At 36.4% G+C, this 9,337-nt stretch overlaps 1 pseudogene; it reads right to left on the bottom strand.

Annotated features, from left to right (window-relative positions):
- Positions 1–8,497: 8,497 nt before the first annotated feature.
- On the bottom strand, positions 8,498–8,956 carry LOC139019435 (large ribosomal subunit protein uL11-like; annotated as a pseudogene).
- Positions 8,957–9,337: the final 381 nt, after the last annotated feature.

Genomic DNA, 9,337 nt, shown 5'->3' with positions numbered 1-9,337 from the left:
GGCACATGCCTGGGTTGTGGCCTCAATCCCCAGGAGGGGGCGTGCAGGAGGCAGCCGATCAATGATTCTCTCTCATCATTGATGTTTCTCTCTCTCTCCCTCTTCCTTCCTCTCTGAAATCAATAAAAATATATTTTAAAAAATACACTAGATCTTAGAGGACAAATTTATATATTCCAAAATTCTAGTCGTGCAAACCTCCTGGAGCCCACCAAGAAATCCCCCTTGTAACTGGTTATATCAGGAGAAAGAGCACTCACCCACTGGACCTATGTCATTAGTTCTATGTCCTTCCCCAAAGTCACCCTTAGTTCTCTTCGACGGGTCTGTTGCACAAATAGTAATGAGTGGATAATGCCAACATTCTAATTTTGAGCTATTTTCTGTGCTTTTCTGAAGAATTCCAACTGTCTGACATGGAAAATGGAATTCTGCTAATTTTTCTGTATAAACAAAACCACTTTTATTCCCCCAAATTTTTCTCTCAGATGCTCACATAAGACTGATTCTCCTGGGCACATCGCCATGTTTATCCTGCATCATTACATGACACCCAGCCCTCCCTACTCAGCATACCACCTCATCGCCAGGGGGCTCTTGGGTGAATGTGAGAAGCAGAGCAACACCCCACACTTAAGTGACAGCTGCCTGGTATCATGTTCAACCATGTTGTTAAGATGCCCTAGTGATTCATGATTAAGTATCTCAAATAGCAAATCAATAAATTTCTATGCAGTATGATATAAAGGTATTCCGTTTTCAAAGTGAGATAGGTATAAAAGTAACCCTAAAAAGACTTACACCCTGGTCAAGGCAAACAAAACTCCCAATACATTTTTAATGAAATTTATAGAGAATAGATTTTTGACATGTATGTAAAATAAGAAATGTGAAAAGATTTTCACATCAATGTATGTGTATTTTTATATGTATGTATGTAGTTTATCTAATTGACAGATGACTTCATATTGAATATGTATTGCGCTAAAACCAGCACACACTACTATAAAGAATCGAAATAGCAGCCTAACCGGTTTGGCTCAGTGGATAGAGCGTCAGCCTGCGGACTGAAGGGTCTCAGGTTTGATTCTGGTCAAGGGAACGTCCCCAGTGGGGAGTGTGCAGGAGACAGCTAATCGATGTTTCTCTCTCATCGATGTTTCTAACTCTCTATCCCTCTCCCTTCCCCTCTGTAAAAAAAAATCAATAAAATATTTTTTTAAAAAAGAATCAAAATAGGAACACCAGTAAGGTGCTACATTAGAGGTAAAATGACAAGTAATCTGTGAGTAGGTAGATGGGAAGTAGTTTAAAATTATTTTTAAGATATTTTTCTATGCTAACGTTAATGTTCTTCTGCACTGTGGTTACTGAATGCTTTAATTCTGCTATTTGTCTTATATCCTTTTAGTTTTCTCCTTTCTAGTCACCTTGCAAACTTTAAAATATTATTGTCCCTTTTGCCATCCCATTGTAAAAATGCCCTCATTATTAATTACTGAAATAGGATCCCCTTTGTTCCCAGGTCTTGCGTATTTTCTCCCAACTTTTCACTGCTTTGCTCAAGGCTGACCAAAGATCAATGTCAGATTTCTCCCTGAGCATTGCACCTGCCCCGATTATACTTCACAGGTTCCTAGCCCCAGTGCTTTCCCTGTGGACCTCACATCCCTCTCAAACTGAAGATGTGACTGACTACTGAAGACAAGGGCATACCAGAGGCGATGGGGACAGAGGGAATGCTCATCTGGCTTTTCTACATCACATCTCAACAACTAAGGGCAATTTGTAGCTGCCCAGTCTTCTTGCTTCCACCCTTCTCCTGGTTTCAGAAGACATGACAGCTATGCCTTAACTGCCTCAGGAGCTACTTACAGATGTCCATCCAATTTGTTCCTCTATCATTGTTCTAAGCTACCCATGCTACAACCTACAAATGTGCCCCTTCCTTTCATCTGGCATTCCTCATAGTGATCTGAGCCCTTTTCTTTCAAACTCCTTCCCATGAGGCAGAGATCAGACAATTCCTCTTACTCACAAACTCTTACTGCTGTGTCTTCTGTCTTCAAACCCACGGCAAACTCTATCGCACCTCCGCCTGCAATAAATAAGAGCATCACAGATTCAGCTGACAGCCCTGCCTCTAGTCATTATCAGCATGTTCAAAGTAAAAAAAAAAAAAAAAAGGAAGAAAATAGCAATACATTTCTGATGACAAAGGAAATGAACACATTTTCCCCTATTCCTCCCACTAAGTACAGCTAAAATTCTTGAATTTTGAGTTATACATAAAACATCTCTGAAAGGTGGAGCAAAGAAGGCAAACTGGCTAGGAGACCTGGGACTCAAGGACAGACATGGTAGTGCTTTCCCTGCATTTTCTTTTTGCCTCCTCGATATTCTGGATTGGATACTTGAGAAGTCTGTGACATGGTACAGCTACTTCGGAGAAAGTTCTGGCAGTTGGTTATAAAACTATACATGTATGCCTACCCTGTGACACTTCAATTCCAATCCTAGATATTTATGAAAGAGAAATTAAATCATATTGTCACAAAGGACATATAAAATAATGTTCATAGCAGTTTGATTCATAACAGCCCAAAACTTGAAGCTGCCCATGTGTTCATTAATAGAAGAATGAATAAACAAATTATGATTTACTCATACAAGGGAATGCTACTCATCAATAAAAATGCATAAACTCTCAATACATGCAACAATATGAATAAATCTTAAACATGTCATGCTGAGTCAAAGAAGCTAGACACACGAGTAGAACAGCGTATGATTCTAATTATTAGTGTATGAAAAAAAATCTGTATTGTTGTCTCTGATGAATGGGAAAAGTATTGGCTAGGAATGGGCATGATGAAACTTTCTGGTATAATGTAACTATTCTATAACTTGAAAGAGGAAGGTGTTACACAGGTGTATGTATTTGACAAATTCACCAACTGTAGACTTAATTCTTCATTTCATTGTATATAAATTTTATATCAGAAGTAAAGAACTAAATGGATGAATAAACATATAATATGCAAGCATTATTAAATGATAATGGTAGAATCTAGGTGGTGAGTATAAATATTCACTGTAAACTTTCTACTCTGCTTTATGTTTTAAATTTTTCATATTAAAATGTTGGGAGAGGACTGGACCATATGTATGAGTATGTGTGGTTCTCTTCTGGGGCTGTTTATTATATTATTTGTTTATCCCTTGGCTAATACCACATTATCTTACTTATTCTAGCTTTATATTAATTTCTGTTTCAAGATTATCTTGATTATTTTTGGCCCTTGGTTTTCACTATAAATTTTAGTATCAGCTTGTCAATTTCTACAACAGTTTTTCTGAGATTTTTATTGGCATTGAATTACATCTATACATCATTTTGGAGGAAATTAACATGTTTACAATATTGGATCTTTAAAGTATGAACATACTTTGTTCCTTTACTTATTTATCTCTTTAATATCTCTCAATAATGTTCTGAAGTTTTTTGTATAGAAATATTGATCCTCTTTTTGGTACATTTCCTCCTGGGTATTGGAAAATTTATTCTGTTGAAATGTTATTTTATTTTTTATTTATAGTACATGCAAATAAAATGAAAGGAACCGAGAGAAATGCCCAATTCTAGGAATGGGGTGAGAAATAGACACAATAAATGTGGAAGTACTTAGAGTACCAGGAAGCAAAGAAGTGCTAAAATAACCTACATTTATGAGAGTTTGTCAAAGAGTCACAGCATCCAACTGAAAGAGTTCCCAACAGCCAAAGCTGAAACAAATGGGCAATAAAGTAAAATAATACGGTATTGGATTAATACCTAAAGTATAAAATAAATACCCAGGAGTCCATACTGATGTCAATAAATTATTGGAGAAATAAATGAGGGGAAAAGACAAATGTCTCATGCAGAAGAGTTAAAAATAATTTATGTAGGTACCTAGTCTCAATAAAGGCATCATAAATTCCCACTCTTTATGTGTGGGCTACCCATGGTTACTTTCATCCAAGGAGTACAACACAGAAATGGAGAAGGGTTATAAGTTTATAGTTCGTGGATAAATCTGACAAATATTGCCTCAGACAGTGATCAAGGTCAAATCAACATTGTTAAATTGTGTTTATGATATGTGCCCTTGATATGCGATTAAAATGGCACTTTACCTCTGTGGTCTTTCTTCCCAAAAGCCATAATCCCGGTGTAATCACGAGGAAAATATCAACCAAATTCCAGTACAGCAGTATTCTACACAATATCTAACCAACACTCATCAAATTTTCAAGGTCATGAAAAACAAGGATTGTCTGAGAAATTGCCATAGTCAAGAAAAGCCTTAAAGAGGCATGACAAATAATGATTATTCTGGATGGGATCCTAGGACTATTTATATTTTCTGTTTTATCTTGTGTCAGGTTGGGTATGTTGTACATTTTTAGTAATTAATTTCATCTAATTATTCATTCTTATCACAAAGTAGTTCTATGTCTTCTATATTGCTTTGGATATGTGAAGAATCTGTAAAAATGTCTTCTTTTTTTATTCCTGATATTGGTAATTTATAACTATACTTCTTTTCTTAATCAAATTTGCTTCAAGTTTATCAATTATTTGTTTGTGTTTTTTTTTAAGATTTAGCTTGTGGTTGCCATATGACACTCCAAATTCTAGTTGAATGTCTATGACAGATATATCATTTTCCATGTCCAGCCTCATAAAATTCCTAAGTGTTCATGTTCAAAGGAATATTAGAGGGTTTTTTTCAAAAAAGAAACTGAAGTTTAAACAAAATCAAATTGACAAAAACCTTTCTAACACTGAGCACTTATATGGAGTAGTAGAAGCCATTATGGTAAGAACTGAAGCTAGTAAGAAAGTGTATTTGAAATTCGCACGCTTTGATGCAATAAAGAATGATATTTAGTAAAAATGTTTTCCTGCATGTTTCCTATTGGTCCCTCTGTGCTTCACTTGAGGTGATATGGTCTGGCCAAGGAAGTACAGATAATCCTCTACTTATGATGGGGTTACTACCCAACATCCCCATCATGAATTGAAAATGTGAATTGAAATGAATTTCATACTACACAGTAGAGTATGGTTGTTTACCCTAGTGATTGGGTGGCTGACTGGGAGCTGAGTTTCACTGCCCAGAATCACAAAAGAGTGTCTGACTGCATATGGCCAGCCAGGAAAAGACCAGAATTCAAAAGCTGAAGTATGGTTTCTACTAAATGCATATCACTTTTACATGTCCTTAAAGTTGAAAAATCATAAATAGAGCTATTGTAAGTGGAGGGGCCATCTGTACAATAATGATAGAGTAGTCACCCCTGAAAACAATCACTAAACTTTGGTGGGGATGATTGGGGAAAATGGTAAATTTCCTTGGAAGGAATTAAGAATGGAAACTTTTTTAGCTGGTCTGTGTGGAAGCTGGGAGGAATGAATGGAATCTCTTCAGGTTTCCTCCAGTGTGATTCATTCATAATACTGAGAAAAGAATCTGATATCAAAACTCTTGGATTAATTTAAACACATGTATGTTGAATTTCAGCAGTGAAACTCTCTTGAGAAATGCAAAATTCTATTAATGGATTATTGCCCTTTTATACAAGCATAATAAAATACTATAAAAGGTTCAGTGAACATGCTTAGCAGGAATTGGAACTTTTAGCATGTCTGCTATAACCATCATATATAAAAGCATATATATTTTTAAGCTCCCATATGGGCTTCTGTTAAAAATAAAAACTAGTGTTTAGGAATAGCTATTTCCTGAAAAAACTACCCATTGACTTCTTTGCCAAACAATTGCCGCTCCTAAATTGACACATTTCCATCCATCTGTATGTACAGCATGTTCCACATCATGATCATAACACAGACATCTTAACTTTAAATGAGACTAAACAAACATAAAATTAGCACTGGTGGGTACCCCCTGCCACTCAGTTTGTGTTGGGTTTAACACCTTTTTTTATATATCCTTCCACATAAACAGTTTTATATTAGCCCTTAATATGATGCCTTTCAACAATCCGGTGTTGAGCTGTTCGAATGCACTAATTAGCAGCTTTCATACAAGGGGGAACACATTTATTAGAAAACTCCTGTAAACCTGAATCCCCTTTGGGTTCTGCCATTTGTGTGTGAATAATTCAATAAAAAAATATACTATTTTGTTAATCCCAAGACTTTCCAGGAATATAATCAATCACAGAAGAAATATAAACTGTACCTTTATAAACAAAAGAAGAAAAATTATAACTTGCATTTGAGCTGAGCACAGGAATCAGCACAAGGAGCAGATGCATGCCTAAAATGAAGCACACTTCATAATAACGATAAAAATATTACAATTGTATATACAAGCAATTGACATATATGCATTGCATTCCATTTTAGCACAACTGGCAACACATTTATTAGATTAACACTTCATTTATTTCTTCCTGTCACTGCCAACAATACCAAAGCCATACGTACACATATTAACTTTAGCAGAAAATAAACTTCATTTATTTCTTCCTATCACTTCCACAATACCAAAGACATATACATACATATTAACTTTAGCATAAAATAAAGTAAACAGTCTTTAAGTATTTTGCACTATTTTGAAAATACAGAAACCTGTGTAATTTTCAAAGGATTCCAGGAATACATCTCCCTAAAATCTGGAATGTCCACATAGTCTAATTATTTCTTTTGAAGGAACATTTAACATAGCTAGCTAACTATTTATAACTTCAAGGAATCTTTTCCTTTTCTCAAACTTTTCCCATACCTTGATCAGATAGTTCTAATTAATATTTCTAGTACATGTAAATAATTATATCATTGAGTGTTCTAAAATTATACTAATTCCTACACCATTAAGGAAGGAAAATGTTTCTAGTTTTTGATGCATTATAAGTGGGAGATACTAATTTCTAGATGAAATTATGCATAAGCAGGGGAAAAGCTTTGTACCAAGATAATATTTAAACATAAAATGTTAAGCATCTCAGGAATTAGGAATGATTAAAAACAAATAGGACAACACAACCATATCATATTTGGATTGAGGGGCTCCCTCCCAATTGTGCATTTTTCTACTCCCCAAAACAAAAAGCATCTTTATATATTAAAATTGTTTAGCTGTCAGGATAGATGATTTGAACAGTAACAAATACTCAAAGCCAAAGAAATGGCGTACTTTGGTAAATATGTTTATGCATGTCATATAAATGAATTATATACAGTAGAGTAGTAACCTTTTTTGTTTTTTATTGTTAATACTTTGTCATTTGTGCAAACTGCTGCTAAGCAATGTAATTTCTAAAGCAAGTTTTTTAAAACTTGAAGGAAATTAACTCATACCAAGTTATGTGTATTATTTACTAATATAGTACTAAACATACTTTACTATTTTGGCTGAATAGCTTTTTAAGATTATAGTGAAATGATGAAATTGCTTCATTTTAAATAGAAATTTCCACACAATGGGTTAATTTCAATTCTTTCCAGCTTTATTCCCCTATTAGAAACAGATTTCATTAAAGACCTCTCATATTTGCTATGAATATATTTTAATGTATTTTCTCCAAAGGTATAAAGCTGGCTGACACTTAGGTTTGTTTCTTTCTTCATGTCTTGGTTTAAATGGTGTTTTGTGTTATAGGCTAATGAGTATGTTACAGTGTACTTAACGTATTTAGCATATAGCATTTCACTAAACGCTCTGAGCATTTCATTTCGGGTGTCTGCCATGACACTTGGTGAACAGTTTTACATAGTCTTGGAGTATATTTATATTTAGTCAAGCCTTTTAGAGACAGATTCTCTGTTTCTGGAAAATAGAGAGCTATACACCCTTCACCATTTGTGACAGGTGACACTGTCTCTTAGTAAACCCATACCTGCCCACTGTGACAGAATTGAGGTAGGACTGTAAAAGTTTAGGCCCAGGAAAAGGGAAATATTTCCAGTTCTTTATAGGCCTGTTATATTAAATTACATGACCACCGATATTTCCTAGGACTGATAAGCAAAGTATCACAAACTGGGTGGCTTAAAACAGAACTCTATTGTCTCACAGCTCTGGAGGCCAGAAGTTTAAAACTGAAGTGGTAGTAGGCCTGCCCCCTCTGATTCTGGAGGGGAGAGTCCTGCCTTGTCTCTTCCCAGCTCTGGCTGTGGCCAGCAATCCTTGGCGTTCCTTGGCTTTCAATGTCATGACTCCGATCTCTCTCTGTGGAGTCCTATGGTGATTTATCCTGTGTGTCTTTACATTTTCTTCTTCTCCTCCTCCTCCTCCTCCTCCTCCTCCTCCTACTCTTCCTCCTCTTTCTTCTTCTCCTTCTTCTTCTTCTTCTTCTTCTTCTTCTTCTTCTTCTTCTTCTTCTTCTTCTTCTGGTTGACAAATAATCTTTAATTGAAACATTTTCCTTTGTAGTTCTTAAATAGCTGGACATTCCACTGCACCACTGTTGATATCATCTATGATGTCATGAGGGCGGCGGCCATCAACATTGCACCCCACACACTGGGCAGTCCCCAGGATCTCTTTAATGGTTCCAGAGAGTTCTCTAGCTAAAGATCGGTGCTGCATCTGTCGGGTAATGCTGACAATCTCATCAAAAGTGATATTTCCACTGTCCTTGATGTTTTTTTTTTCTTCTTTCTGTCTCTTGGCGGTTCTTTGAGGGCTCTGATGAGCAGGGCAGAGGCAGAAGGCACTACTTCAATCTGGGGCTGTCTGTTCTGAATGGTCAGTTTCACTGTAACCCTCTGACCCTTCCAATCACCGGTTGCTTTGGCGATGTCATCTCCAACCTTTTTTGGAGACAGGCCCAGGGGACAGATCTTGGGGGCCAGGGCAGACATGGCACCCATTTCCCCACCGATGCACCTCAGGTTTATGACTTTGATTTTGTTGGGGTCGAACTTCAGCGGCATGGTGGAGGCAGCTGGTGTCGGATGAACCCAGATTTGGGACGACCGAAGAAGGTTGCCCACATTATCTTCTTATAAGAACACTGGACCTATTGAGCCCACTCTATTCCAGTATAACCTTATCTTCATGAATTACACATGCAATGACTCTATTTCCAAATAAAGTTGGATTCTGAGGTACTAGGGGTTAGGACTTCAGCATATCTTTTAGATGGACACAATTCAATCTGTAGCAATCATTAATATCAGATGAAAACTTAAATTGGTATGCCCAAGCCTAAATGGCTAGCGAAAATCTTTTTCTAGATTATCTCCTCTCCTCCTCCTCCCCCTCTCCTCCCCCTCTCCTCCTCCTCCTTCCTCTTCTTCTTCTTCTTCTTCTTC

This window comes from Myotis yumanensis, unplaced genomic scaffold, assembly GCF_028538775.1.
Source record: "Myotis yumanensis isolate MYYU_CA2020_CCGP unplaced genomic scaffold, mMyoYum1.0.hap1 SCAF_11, whole genome shotgun sequence".
Taxonomy (NCBI): domain Eukaryota; kingdom Metazoa; phylum Chordata; class Mammalia; order Chiroptera; family Vespertilionidae; genus Myotis; species Myotis yumanensis.
Note: the sequence above shows the minus strand (reverse complement) of the source record. Positions and strands in the feature narration are given on the sequence as shown.